This window comes from Molothrus ater, chromosome W (assembly GCF_012460135.2).
Source record: "Molothrus ater isolate BHLD 08-10-18 breed brown headed cowbird chromosome W, BPBGC_Mater_1.1, whole genome shotgun sequence".
NCBI lineage: Eukaryota > Metazoa > Chordata > Aves > Passeriformes > Icteridae > Molothrus > Molothrus ater.
The window spans coordinates 8,371,980-8,387,645 of record NC_050510.2 but is presented as its reverse complement, the minus strand read 5'-3'; the positions used below and the strand labels follow the sequence as shown (position 1 = coordinate 8,387,645).

Genomic DNA, 15,666 nt, shown 5'->3' with positions numbered 1-15,666 from the left:
GCAGAGTATTAAATATCTTGTTAATCTGACAGAGGAGCGTCCATTAAGAAAGATTAAAACCTGTAAAAGGAACTAGGCAAACCCGTCAAGGGTATTTTGAGTGGTGTTTTCAAAACAGTCATGAGTTGCAATCTGCTTTATGACAATAGTTCTTCTACAGTCTTTTTTGCTGCAGCAGTCAAATGTCTCTCATCAGTAAAGGAAGTAATCCCGGATAGTAAGTCAAACAAAGGTTGCAGGTGATGATTGGTTATCCCCAAGTATGGCCTAAGCCAAGCTATTACACCAACCAATTTTATGTACGTTAGTAGTGGTTTTAATTTCAATGTCCTATTTTACAGGTTGAGGCACAATTTGCGTGTTGGTGATTATCAACCCCAAATACGTCTGAGGCATCTGCCTTTGAACTTTCTCCGGGGTGATAACCAAACCAAAAGCTTCTATATTTTTCACAGCACATTGTTCTAAAGCCAATAATTGTTGTTTATTTTCGGACGCCAATAAGATAACATCTATATAATGATAGCAATAACAATTGCTAAATTGCTCTCAGACCTTAGATAAAGCCTGTGCCACAAACAATTGACAAATACTTGGAGAATTTCTCATTCCTTGAGGCAAAACGGTCCACTGATATCTTTGGCCCGGTTCCTCATGATTTAAAGAAGGCATAGTAAAGGTGAATTTTTCCTTATCCTGATCAGGCAATGGAATTGTAAAAAAGCAATCTTTCAAATCAATGATAATTATTTCCCATATACCTCTTGTCTAAATAGTCACTGTGTCAGCTACCGGTATATCAATCCCTGCCGAGCCTCTTGTGGCCCCTGTGTATCGGTCACAAATGGAGAGCTTTGCAGTGCTGGCAGGGCTTGTGTTTGTCATTGGGATATTTGTGTCTCCACACGCCCCTTCGTGTTCTTCCAGTTTCCCTGCACTTGTCGACCACCCGAAAAAATCTTAACTTACAAAATTTAGCAATATGGCCAAAGTTACCACAACGAGGACAAGGCACTTTACGGGTCCAAACTACCCTAGAGTGTGCACATCGTCCAGCAGTTTGAGGGCATTGTGTCTTCACATGCCCTGATTCTTCACAAGGAGAACATCTGGGCGAGGACTTCATGACTTTTGCCAAAGCAGCCATTTTATGCTCAACTGAACCAACCTTTGAGCAAGCAACTACAAGATCAGACAGCGAGGGATCTCTCGCTAAAGAATCAATAATTCTCCTGCAATCATCATTCGTGTTTTCCCGTGCTAGCTGTCTGCATAAAATTTGCCTCAACTTATCATCTTCTACTTGCTTCTCAAGGGCTGCAGCAACCCTCTCCACAAACTGCAGAAAAGGTCCCTTCACCCCTTGCTGGATGGCAATATACTTTGGTTTAGGAGCTGCCATCTCCATTGTTTTAAGTAAGGCACTCATAGACAGCTGCTGGGCCTGTGCAAGAACCAGGGGGTCCCATCTTGCCTGGAAATCCGGGTTAGAGAATGGTCCATTGCCCAGCAAGGCATCAACTCCCACAGCATGACATGGATTGTGCTGAGGTAACTGCATATTGTCCAATGCTACTCTTTCAACCATTTGTTTCCAGATAGCTTGAAACACATCATACTGCACTGGCTGAAACAGAATCGTAGCAAGGTGAACAATATCATAAGGTGCAAGTACATCAGCATTTAGAACATGAATCACTTGCATTACCTGCTAAGAGTTAACACCATATTGATCAACTTTTGACTGGAGATCCTGCACAACCCTCCATGCAAAAACCTGACGGCTATCTTGTTGTCCCGAATTAGGAGCAACTTTGAAAACAGGAAAAGCCACAGGCCCACCAGAAGCAGCAGCATCAGCCATCTCCATTCTTTTAGGTAGACCTATTTTCTCTAACAAATTCCAATCTCCCACTTCAGCTGTTTTCATTCTCACATGCTCCCAAATTTGCAAAGGGTGTCGAGGAGTCACAGCCACCTGGCAGGGAGGCAGAATCCGAGAAAGAGCAGGCCTGAATCTGCTACAAGGTCTGACAGAAACGCATTCCTGCATCTTTTTTGGTGTACTTATAACTGACAGTTCATCGTCAGAGCTATCACTAGACAAAGAAGGACACAATGTTAAAGATTGCATTTGTTCAACAAGTTCAGGGGGGGGAATATGGCTCAACGGGGGGTGGAGAGGAGGCAAACGACTCGAAGGGGGGCAGAGGAGGGGCGGATGGCTCAAGGGAACATGGAGAGGAGGCAGATGACTCGAAGGAGGGCAGAGGAGGGGCGGACGGCTCAAGGGAAAGTGGGGGGGAGCAGCCGAACCATGGGAGGGTGGGGAGGGTGGGGGAGGAGCAGCCGATCCAGGGGAGGGTGAGGGGGGAGCAAACGGCCCAGGGAGAAACAAAAAGGCTGATGACCCAGCCTGTTTTTCACTTCGCTTCTTCTGTAACTTCAGTTTTGCTAATTGCTGTGCAGGCATAAGATACTTTGATTTAGTACTCAGTTCAACTAAATGCTGAGCAAGCGAAGTATACACAGTTTTATTATAGTCTTTTGGAGATGAATACCTAGGAACAGTGTTAGCCTGCCGTTTGATTCTCACTATAGAAAACCCTGGGGGAACCTCCACAGCAGCTGCAGCAGCCTCCTCAGGTGGAGATTCATCAACAGGCTCAGCTTCATCTTCCTCCTGTTCCTCTACTTCAGTTTGTAGCTCTAATTCCTGTTCCTCCAATTCCTCCCCTCTATCTTGTTCTGCTTTCCATTCCTGCAATGCCTCATACAACAGTCTCCAGGTAGTAGCCAAATTGACAACCGTCTCATCCCCCTTAGATATCACTTCCCATAGTCTCTTCCCAACCTTTTTCCATGCCCGGACACTGAAGGCAGTGTTGGCATCAGCTTCAAAGTCCTGTTATTTACACCATATCAGTAAACTACGAAGAGCATAATCAGAAGCTTGAACATTTTTTCTTTTCAATAAAGCTTTCCACGTGGACAAAACCGTCTTTTCCTCGTTTGATAAATTATTTCCCCATTATTTTTCCCAATCGCCCACTGTGACCGTGGTCACAGGGGTCTTAGGATGAGGGAAGAGACGTAGATCTGACTCCATGTTACAGAAGGCTTAATCTATTATTTTATGATATATATTACATTAAAACTATATTAAAAGAATAGAAGGAAAAGTTCTCGTCAGAAGGCTAGGCTAAGAATAGAAAAGAATGAATAACAAAAGGTCTGTGGCTCGGACAGAGAGAGAGCCAGCTCTGCCGTGATTGGCCATTAATTCCAAACATCCACAAGAGGCCAATCATGGATCCACCTGTTGCATTCCACAGCAGCAGATAATCATTGTTTACATTTTGTTTCTGAGGCCTCTCAGCTTCTCAGAAGGAAAAATCCTAAGGAAGGATTTTTAATGAAAAGATGTCTGCGACAGCTCACCTCGAATCAGACGTCTGAATTAGGTCCGGACCTCCGCAGCGTCCTTGCTGCCTTCATTCATTATTAGGGTACCCTTCAACTTTTTCTCTTTTTTCTCTTTCCTTTTTTACAGTCCAGTTGCAATCATGGCAGGCGCCCACCAGATGTCGCTATAGAGCGCGACACAGCATAAAGCACCAAGACTCCATCAGAAGGTTGTATAAGAGAGATTTATTATAGCAACATGTTGCCTTTATAGTTTTTCAAGATATTTACATTTACTTAACAGACACATACACTGCCCATTGGTCCTAAGAAAGAAACAAAGGCCTCAATAGGTGAACAGGGAGCCACGTCGTTCTGTGAGCCAACTTAAGTCCATATCTTTTAACTTTCTCTCTTTCATCATGTTGTCATGGTGATAGCCTTGGTGTCTCCTCGAGAGAGATACGGGGCTTTCCTTATCTTCAGGAAGCCTTCGATGGCTCACAAGAACAGCACGAAAATGTCTTTCCTACAGAAAATCTTGAGTCCTTGCAAATGTTAAACACCTTTTACATCGTTAGCTTTAAGCAGGTAGTTAAGTCTGTTTATCTGTTTTTGCTGCCTTTATATAAAAAGTTCTGAAATTGAATGCAGAGAATGTGAGGCTCTGCAAGTCCTATAGAATGAGAAAATATACAGTAAAATCTCTTGTTGCTCTAGAGCACTTAGGAGAACTCACCTCTCCTGCTCCAAGGAACAGCACTTTCTGCTCTGCAAGTGGTTTACCAGTAGCTTTCTGTGCTCCCTGCAGTCCTACCAAGGCCACTGAATCTGTCCCTGCAAAAGCAATGCAAATCTAAGGTGAGTTGAACATATCTACATGGCAGATCATGGTTTTAGGCAAAACTTCTGCAAATACGTTAAGGATCATAAACAAAGGGTATACCTTGAATATCATCATTGAAGGTACAATATTTCTCTCTGTGTTTTCTTAAAAACCAAAAAAGCATTGTGGTTTCCAAAGTTTTTAAATTGGATAAGTGTGTTCTGGCCATACTGAGACAGAGTGGAAATTTTGCAGAGTAGAAATCCATTTTGATTTAGGTGAAATGCACATCTTTGAACTAAGTCTGTAGTTTGCAAACATAGCTGTTTGGTCTGACTGCCTGTTCTCGCAAAAAACCTATGCTCTAAGAAACTGCTTCAGCCGAAGGACAGAGATAGGAAAGGGCCCTTGAACTCTGAAACAAACTGAGAGGCTGCAGGAGACAGGGCAGGATGACCCAGGAGTTCTTTCTGTACTTTCTGTTAAAAAAAATAACTGCAAGTGTAACCGAAATCAGTAAAATGAATATTTATGAACCTGTTGTGAAATTCCATGCATATGGATTAGTAAGGAAGATAAAAAGAGATCTGGAGTTCCCAGATGCATGCATGTCCTTTTAAGAGGAATGATCCTGACATGCGTCCAGTGCTGTAATAAACATACCGGCTTTATAACTTTCATAAAAGTTGTGTAGTTTGTTTTTTTTTTTCCACAATTCAATACCTATAGAACATGGCAAATATTGCTATCACTAGCTACAAAGAAATATAATCCTTTTAAAACAAATTCTGCATGTAATAATTATCTTTGGAAACAGGATGTCTTCAGGCCTTTCACTGCTTAAAACGGTTCCATTTCCATTTTGTGCATATTTAACAAATAACTACAAGCAGCATGTTCTAAATCACTGAGAAAATCACTACAGAGCCAAAAATGCACTCATGTATTTTGACTTTTAGTTCTATCTTTATTCCTTAAATGACTGTTTCTAGGACAGTGTGTTAGGGGGGGTTTCGTGCCAGCAGTTTTGCCATACTTCCATGCAGAATATTCACTGCCATATCTGTCTGTAATGGCTTACATAAATTCCTCAATTAGGTCATCATAGACCTGTGAGCGATCCCTTTTTTGGTATAGGCCTATATAAAATGGATCTTTTAAGAGTGTCTGAAAATGAATAAATCAAAGAGAGCAGTAGGATGAATCACTTCCTCATTAAATGTTTTCCAGAATTCACAGTAACACATTTCACACCAAAAGATACTGCTTTTATATAGCCACTGTAACTGCCTCTAGTATATATCAATGTTCAGTAATTTCAGCTAGTACTTGAGGTTGGTGATGGCTGCTTTTAAAACAGAACAAATCAATACTATGAACAAACTGCTTTAATAAATCTGATTCACATTTCCAGCTTCTTAAAGTCAGGTCAACCTGACTGTCCATTTTAGTGTCCCAGCATTCAAATTACTTCCAAATGCACCATTTCACTGCCAAATTAACTGGTCTTTTTCAATCACTGATATGTAACTGTACAGTGGATTCCAAATAATTTACCCTTACATAAAATAGTTGGTTTTATATTGAATAAAAATACTCAAATAAAAATTTTTCTCTTATAGTACTAAATACTCAAATACTTTTCATAGGGATAACTTATGGCAGGTCAAGTTCAGTCAAACTCACTGTATTATCAGTTCCAATGTCGATGCACACATGCAAGCATTTATCTGGATGTATTCCTGCACAGGCTGTATACAAACAGTTTTCCTACTGGAATTCCCATCCCATACACACCTAGGTCTCCAAGACCCAATATTATTTCTCCATCAGTGACGACAACAGCCTGAAAACAAAAGCAGGTAAAATTATAATCATTGTAATTTATAAAGTTTAGAGCAATACCAGTTGAGGGGTTTTTACTGGGGAAAAAAATCAGGTATGCTTGCACAGTCAAACAAAGAATAGATTACAAGGAATATTTCAGTTGAAGCAATAATGCTTAAATGATAGAATCTGCTATGCTCCTTTTTCTTTGCTGAAATCAACTACCCAAATTCTTGAAAGCTAAGTGAGAAGGATCCATGCTGCTGTGTGGACCTGCAGCTTGTAACTTGGGTTTATGATTTCCACTTGTAAATCCAGACATCAAAAATTTGTACAATTCTATGATGATATAAAGTATCAATCACCTCATCTCCCCTTGTGGTTCTCAATCCCACTGGGTGATACAGGATTTAACAGGAAAATTTGTGCTTTCCACCTACTAATGTGTCCTAATCCGAAGACAAGATCACCTTTCCTACTGCTATGTAACACAGTAAGCAAGACCCAGAGTGCATTCCCCAACTTTATGAAGTAAAATAAAAAGTTTGGCAAGTCTAGTTCTCATCACCATTGTTTACTCAATCCATAAACCTCATATTCAGGATAAAATGTTGCTCTTCAAGATATGCATTATCTTCATTAGCTATATTTTGCCATCATGGTCAAACAGCCAAGGATGCATTATTAAGTATTTACATTTCCATCAAATACTAAGAAATCTTAAGAAGCTCAACTGGGATTAAAGAACAACTAGGAAAATAATTATACAGTGGTAGTATCTTAACATCATTCTCTGGCCAGTTGTTCACAATTGACCTTACATGGCCTCTGTCTGAGATAGAGATAAATAAGCCTCTGAAAGAAAAAAAAAGTAGAAACATTTTATAGGTGGCAATTAGAAATTTCCCCTTGCTTTGTAAAGCTAAATGTAAAATTGAAAGCATTGTAATAATGGATATAAATTACTCAAAGGAGAATTTTTAATACAAGTGCCTATTTGGCTACTTTAACACTCTAAAATAAGAACACAGATAAAATACTTTTCATTATGCTACCTGGATTTTACACTATTACAGATATTCACCTTTAGAACTCCTCTAGGGCAAAACACCTCTGGTGTTATCATCAGACATGATATGAAAAGGGAGCATGATCCTAAAGTGTGGCTTTACCTTAATGAATCTCTGTTCATTACATTACACAAGATGAGGGGAGAGAAAAGAAAGGAAAGACAGGGACTGAGCATACTGTCTTCTCCAAGACCAAGAGAACACTGCTTCCCACTGCTGAGTGCTCCTTCATAGGAACATGGGAGGAGAGGCAAAGGAGCAGAAAGGAGCAGAGATGAAGTGTCTGTATTTCTTCTGCTCAAGCAAGCCCTCTTGCTAGGAGAAAAGGCGGCATGAAAAGCTCAGCAAAAGTGGTAACCGATAAATTACCAACACTTGGAAAATGCTGGTTCTTGGAAAGAAAGGAAGCTGAGTACCATCCCTAGTTCCAATCCATGCTGCTCTTTCTTGTACAGACAACTTCTACAGGGGGATGGTTTTCAAACTGGTCTTTAATACATACAGAGACGCGGAAGAGGAAAGGAAGTATGTGAGAACTAAGAGTACATCTTTGACATCCCTTGCCCCACATCAAGAACAAAACCACGCGTTTCTTACTGTTTTTATCATAGCAGCCATGTCCTCATGGCAGCAAAGGATTAGCCCTTCTTCCACACAGCATCCAAACTCTCAAGCAAAAGGACTCTAGAAATATACTTTGAATTGTGGTGAGAATATAATGGAAATGAGCTGAAATGACTGCCAGTCTGAACTGGTTTCCTCAACAGAGATAATAACCTGAAGAGATGTTTTAAAGTCACTGCTGAACCCAGACCAGATCCCAGCCAAGCCATATTTACTGTGTTAGAATAACTGAAATCTGACTCCCAGTAGCACAGCTTTAATACAGGGGCTATCTGCATCCAATGGAATCTGCTGAGCTACCATGAGTCAAGCCTGTCTCTTCCTGCTTTGCCAACATCTGTCCTCACCCACTGCTCGCTGGCCTCTGCTCCTGCATTTAAGATGTCATGCCGTGCTGCTCTGCAGAGCACTGTGAAAATTTCTCTAGCACTGGGCCCCTTTGCTACCAGCACAAAAACATTGGTCACAGTTCCAATCCTGCCAGAACCATGATTAGCCTGAGTTTCCTCCAGCAAATCTGCTGTACAGGGATGCAGGCACTCATGTTTCTGCCTCTGTGCAGGCTGTGTGCAGGGTTGCACAGGAGAATATACCTAATGAATCTATCTGAAGTTACCCTTCTTGAACAGAGGGTGAGATCAGATGACCTCCAGAAATCCCTTTCAATCTACACTTTCCTCCAAATGTTCTGTCCGGACACAGATCCTAAGACTCACAGATGTGATTTGGAGTTGGAGAAAGCCACAGCACTCTCCTCAGAATTAAAGAGCTGTACTGCATCTAGGAAGAGCTGGAAATGGGGCTGAAGCCCTGCACTTGTAGTATTTAGTGACACATTATCACTTCTGTTTTCAAATGTTCTGTTTTCCAATATAAACTGGGTCTTGAGATATTATTTAATCAACTTTTACTGCCCTGAATTGGCACAAATCTTGTGTAGTTGAATCCAAAGAAAAATGAACCTTCCAAACTTTAGGCAAGTATACAGAGAAAATGATAACAAAAATAGCAGCAATATTGATCTATTGTTCTTACTTTGATTTCCTGTAGATGTGTCCATACTGGGAGCAGGCAAGGCCTACTGTTGGTGTGTATGCAATTGGCATTAACCATTCAATATAATCTTGTAATACTCTATAGAATAACTTTTAATTTCTCTCTTGGATTCCCATTATGTAGATATACCTAAAATTAAGCATAAAGAAAAAAAAAAAAAAAAACAAAAACAACCCAACCATTTATTGTTTCACATTTATGCTTATAAAACAATGTGAAAAATGCCAAAGCAAAATCCACACTTGCTTAATATTATTTCTTCATGGAATTCCTGCTTTCACTCAAGTCAGGCTTTAAGCACTAAGCAAAAGTTGGAAAAGAGAGAGTAGCAGTACTAAACAGCTGAAATAAAAATACTGGATGTGACATATCATGCATGCTAACAAGTTAATGTGCAAACATACATTATGATAAAAGATAACTCATGGATTTGTTACAGGATACAGCTGGGAGTCTCATTACTGCTAAAAAAAATTAACAATGAAAGTCTTTCACCCCAAAAATGTAAGGTCCTAACAGGTCTTGTTAATCTTAACATTAACACAGTTATAAAACAAATTAACTTCTAACAAAAAGTTAATATTGAAGGATTTACCTAGGTGTGTAAATTAAATCTGCATTTTTGCAAATTTACCTACCAGTCTACATGTACCAAATCATATTCAGTCTTGCTGACCCGACAGCAAAGATAATGAATTAGTGATTCTTCTTAGGTTACAGCAACCAGTACGGATTACATGACTGTTTCAGACCAACAAGTGATATGATGTGGATTTAAGTAATCTTTCCGTTTTCATGAGAACAAAAACTTATTTATATGGTCTAGTAAGCCTCAAACCATTCCAGTGTTTCTCTTGCCTTTAGGAGACTGCTTAAGATTACATGCAGATATGCAAAGGCTTATATGGAAACAGTAACAGGATGCTAAAAATATGTCATTCTAAAAAAAAAGAAATAAAACCCAAAACAAATCAAAATCCTTCACATTCTTTTTATTTTTAACCAAAGTAGTAGGTTAAAGAAAAAAAAGGACTAGTATAGAAAAAATTACACATTATGAGACTCAAAATTCTAACCCTGTAATTCCTTTCTAGCATTAACTGCTATATATGATAAACACTGTTTTTCATAACTATTAAACTCTTGATTTACCTTCATTCTAGCATATTTTACCAGCATGGGCTAGCTGTTCCTTCCTTTCCTCCAATAGTTCTATGCTCAAACAACCTGCCAAACAAATTTATATATTCCAGAAATACATATTACAGATTACAGCAAGATCTGCAGCTTTGTTACTGGCTAATTTGCACACATTCTTTTTCGTTACCTTATGACTATGGAATATGAGAAAAAAGCTCCCCAACCACATTTAGCCACATGATGAATGCATGATTGATTAAAGCAGTTTTCTGGGCAAAAGTGAAAAATAACCTCTGACAAAAACCCAGTGGAGGCACAAAAACTTTGTTTGGTTATCCCCATACAATATTTTTTAGCAATTTCCATTTATTGTATGACAAAACAAGGTCAGAGGAGTGCTTACTTTTCCAAGGGGTCTGTCTGTCATTTTTGAAAAATTCTTATGGAAAAGTAAGGCTTGAATGTCTTGTGTCTCTATTTTAGGAGGCAGAAGTCTTTGCAACCCAAGCATTTGTCGTTCATGTAATGTATAGGCCATACCCTGCAAACAAGTGAGGTGAGAAGTAGCAGTTCTTCCTCTAGCATTTCTCTGTGTAGTGTATTTCAATCTGACACTTCTGACTATCCACTGCATCCTTTTCTCATGGCAGGTGCCACAGCAAGCAGAGTTTTGTCAGGAAAATTAATCCACAAACATCAGAGGTTTATGTCCAAAAAGGAGACAGAGGAGTCCTTTTACTTTATTCGAATAAAGGTGAGACGCCATAGGGCATTCCCCTGGGGTCTCTCAAATTTTTGGAGGATGCAGTCTCCTTTTTATCCTAATTTCCCGGTCACATTTCCCTTCTCTCTTTCCCCATTGGATGAGGTACTTGAGAGGTAGAGACTTCCCAGAACACCTGATACCGAAGATTTCCCTCTAATGTATAGCCGTCCCTTTTAATTTTTAATTCTTATGGAATTTAGGGGTTTTCCCCATTGTTTCTTTCATCTTTCAATATCCAATTTCATTTATCAGCAAACCTACAATTTATTTGTAAAAGCAAATATCTTTTTCCATTCATCAATCAGTGGGATCCTTCCCATTGTTTCTTTTATCTCCAATGCTAGTTTTATCTACCAGCAGACCCACAGCTTGTTTGTAAAGACAAATCCATCATTGCTCTCAGTTTGGATATATTTGCCTCTGCTGGGGTTCTCCTCATCTTCTTTCGGTATCCCTTTTGACCACAGCTTTTCCACAACCCTGAGGCCTTATGCCCTTTGCCAGATTTCATTTTCCTCTGTGAAACTGGAGAACAACTAAGCAATCCCACTGCAGACAAAGGTTTAAAAGGAAAATAGCAGCTGCTTGAATTGTTTCATAGGAACATAAGGTTGACCAAGAACATGTGGACCATCCAGTCTGGTCCATACAATCACGGACAATAATATTTAGTTCACAAAGGTTTATATGAATGCCTCTGTTGGCTGCTTTTTTCTACATATTTTCAGTAATCCAAACAGATCCCAAATTATTGAACTGTCCTAATACTTCTATTGAGATCACAATTCAACCAAAATCCTTCATTTTTACTTAAAGCTAGAACTAATCTATTTGTCTGCTACCAAAAAGCCTAATTTGTAACAAATTAGGTTTCTGAACAGTTAAACCACAAAAATATCCCATCATTTCCATTTTTCTCTGTTTCAAGGTAAACGAAGAGTTTAATTTTATTGTTATTTAAATATTTTGAATTATTTAACAATGACATTCAATAAAACTGGCTTTTCACTTAGAACACAAAAAAGCCTGCCGTGAGCTACCTGCTAAGTGGAGACTGACAGGCATCTTCATGGAGCAGTTAACTCCTAGGTGTAACTTTGCAAAATGTTAACTGATTCAAGTCCAGATTCACAGCCAACCTACCTCAAAGTGTTGACCCCATTTCCAACAACAATTAAACCCACTTTAAGTTTGCCACTTCAAAAGAGCAATGATAAACTTTCCTTATGTCACACTATCCAACTGGGGCAGTTCAGTGAATGATTAATATTTGTGATGCAGGAGCCGAAAACTCAGGAAAGCCTTTGCTGTGTCAAGGTTGTGCATCAATCTGTGAGCAAAAGGAGAATCTGATAGGAAAATGTCTGATAGTTGTAATGTTTTAAAAGAGATGGAAACAAGAAACATCAGTTCTGCTCACAAACAACACTGCCTTAGCTTACTAAAGCAGTTAGATTAAAAAAACAAGATCACATTTAACTTTCCCCACCCTGGAAGCATAATCTTACTGTTAATTTGAAAAAAAAAGGTTTAAAAAAGCTTTCTAAGGTTTGTTTTGCATCTTTGTCATGGTTTGACACTGGCACAATGCCAGTGCCCCCATGAAAATACATTCTCCCTAGTGTCTGCTGTGAGATGTGACCAGAAATAGAGCAAAGCAGGCTCCAGCTTAGGAATAAAGGAAAGAACTTTATTAACTTACAATATGAAAAAAGGAAAACACAGAACTCAGAATGAAAATCTTCCAAAAACATTCCTCCTCCCATCCCTCCTCCTCCCCAATTTCCACCCCCACATGAAATAGAACCTTAGATTCTCAATCCAGTTACCACCCCTCAGATAATCAATTCTCAGTTCATCACCACCCTTCAGATAATCAATTCTCAGTTCATCAAGTAGAGAGGAGTCCCTCTTGTACCATAGGCTTCCCCAGGAAACACAGCTGAAACCTCTTGTGTTTCCATGTCACACGTGGCACCGCCCGGAGAACATTTGCCATTGTGACATCTTCCTTCCATGTACAGTGCTCTCACCTCTGCACATGGACCAGAGCTGCTTCTAGGGTTCCCCTTTTAAGGATGCTTTGCCCAATTCCAAAAAAGTGACAGTCTCTCACTTTCAGGACACCAGTCCCCCCCAAATGCACCCCCTGGGGCCGAGGGGTCTCGAGAACAGAGATCTTCTTCACTGAAGATTGAGGGCACCACCACCCTCCACATCCGTTGTCTCTGTTCATGCCACTCCTTCACATAACATCACTGCAGTCTCTTGGCTCCAAGCCATTGCCTCCCCCCTAAATACAGTCTCTGTGTTACAGGAAAAAAGGTTCTGTCCACGGCTATACAAGAAAAGTTCAGCCAAAGGCCACTCCATCATCTCCTCCCACTTAGGATTCTTCTCAACTCTTCTGACATCTTTCACTTGCTCAAACCTTCACCACACTTGCCCATTTCCTTCCATTTTATGTTTGTCTCTCTCCTAGGAGGGTTTAATGTTCTGCAAAGTTTTCATTGTCCGAGAAAAGGGTTAAAATCTCAGGCTCTGCCTGCCCAGAACTCCCACGGCTACCCTGCTGGGCACCTTCTCAGGCACCTTCTCGCTGCACACCCCCCCTCCCAGCCCGCAGCTGGGCAGGGGAGGTGTGACCTCCTTCACCCACCCGAACCAAGAGAGCGTTCCCTTGGGAGTTCTCTGCTTTTAACCCCCTGTGTTCTCAGAGGTGTATCCATGTCCTCAGTGGCATCACCGAGGGCCAATATTAAAATCTGAGCACTGATTGGTTTGACCATAACCTCCCAAAAAACTCACTTCCTTATCAAACCAGGACAGCCTTGCAATTACATTCCAAATTCCTCCTGCAATCAGAAAAGTTACAAGAAAAAGATTAGTGTTACCTCACTGTAGAATAAAAGATAAATCCATATTTTCATCTCTGCTTATGTTTGAATACACTTTCACTGGTATTTGTAGAAAGCATACCCATTAACAAAAAATCTCTTAATTTAGAGTCTATACAGTGTAATTCAGCGCATTTGAATGGTTTCTAACCAATATAATTACTCATTAGGAAAAACATCATTAAGAAAATTAGTATTTTTACATAATTTTTCTAATTGTGTATTTAAATCCCATTTAATATCTAATGTTTTGATTATACTGATTTAAGAAGTCCACTTGCTTTTCTGCACTAATTCTATACTATGCTCTAAAGTAATAAAATATTTGAAGAGCTAGAAAGCAAGAAAAAGAACACAAAAACCCTGTGTTTTGCAAAAAAAATTGTTAATAATTTCTTTCAACAACCTAAGAATTTAACCCTAAAATAGAATTGTTTTTATTTCTATTTTTGCATTTCTGACCTTTCACATAAGAAATTAGACATTAAATACTGTACTCAATTTATCCTTTTTTCTGCTAGTAGTTGCGAGTAATTCACAAACCATCGTTTTCTTTCCTCATTTAAGTGATATTCTCAAGTATTCTTACAATACTGTCGGTAAATAAATTCCAGGTGACAGTTTATTCTTGAACTTTTTACCATTGCTGTTGTTTATTTTTTCCTGTGTGTAACACCCACTTTAGCTACATGATTCTTTTTTCTGAAACCAATTTGAATAATCAAAAATTTCCATGGACAACACCACCAGGTAACAGCATCAGCTGGAAAAAAACCAAAACCACACAGTAAATGCCTTTTTTCCCCCTATATTGCAAAGGACCTACTTTAGTTTCACTGCTGCATACTTCACAAGAAATATTGATTCTCTGGGAATATAAATGCATCTTCCAAAGTTGCATAGAAGTGAACCATGGAAACACACATCTCAGCTATCTTCCCCCTTCCCTTAACTACCCACTAATTTGTTAAAATCAGCAGTTTATGTCTTTTTAAAACAACCATTTCTCAATACATACTATACTTGCAGTGCAAGCGATTTAGGATATAAATCTGAGTACAGGTAATAAACAACCATAATATTTTTATGGATACTTTAGGTACTACAAAACCAAAATTTATGCCAAAAGATTTGACATATTAAGAAGGAAAAAAGCTTAGTCTCTGTGACGGTGTTCACAGGGGTTCTTGGATGAGGGAAGAGACGAGGATCTGACTCCATGTTTCAGAAGGCTTGATTTATTATTTTATGATATATATTACATTAAAACTATACTAAAAGAAGAGAAGAAAAGGTTTCATCAGAAGGCTAGCTAAGAATAGAATAGCAAAGAATGATAACAAAGGTTTGTGGCTCGGCTCTCTGTCCAAGCCAGCTGGGCTGTGATTGGCCATTAATTACAAACAACTCTATGAGACCAATCACAGATCTACCTGTTGCATTCCACAGCAGCAGAGAACTATTGTTTACATTTTGTTCTTGAGGCCTCTCAGCTTCTCAGGAGGAAAAATCCTAAGGAAAGGATTTTCCATAAAAGATGTCTAGTTGCCTATTTTGCGTGCAGGTAAACAGGAAACCTGAATCCTGCAAGCATGATCTTTACAGCACCACAGAATAATACTGAGAGGTTTCCAAGTACAGAAGTACTAGTGGTGATAATTTTTTCCCCACCTACAAAGTCTTGCAGGCATATATGAGGGGATACTTTTAACTGATAGCATAAATGCTCTCAAGCATTCTGAAAACCCATACAGTTTATAACAAAAACCCCATTCAAAGCCCCTGATAAAAATCTAAATACAGAATATGTTCAACCATGCTACTGTTTGGAAAATGAGTTAGCCTACTTCACAGGGAAAATTTAATAAATGGTTTTCATGTAGCTTCTAATAATTGTTAGAACATATTCAGCAGTATATCATAGCCTTTGAAGTAGCATCATAAACATCTTGAAAATAAAGGAGATTTTACATTGGATTGTGGTCTGCTTCTCTTAACTCTGCTTCCTTTTGCTAAATCAAAGTTCACTATTGTAGAAGATGCCTCCACTGCAAA

The 15,666-nt window shown here is 39.2% G+C and overlaps 1 pseudogene; it reads right to left on the bottom strand.

The window, feature by feature from the left end:
• The window catches only part of LOC118701483 (NAD-dependent malic enzyme, mitochondrial-like), a 71,549-nt pseudogene extending 58,616 nt beyond the window's left edge, over positions 1–12,933 (bottom strand).
• Between the last annotated feature and the right edge of the window lie 2,733 nt (positions 12,934–15,666).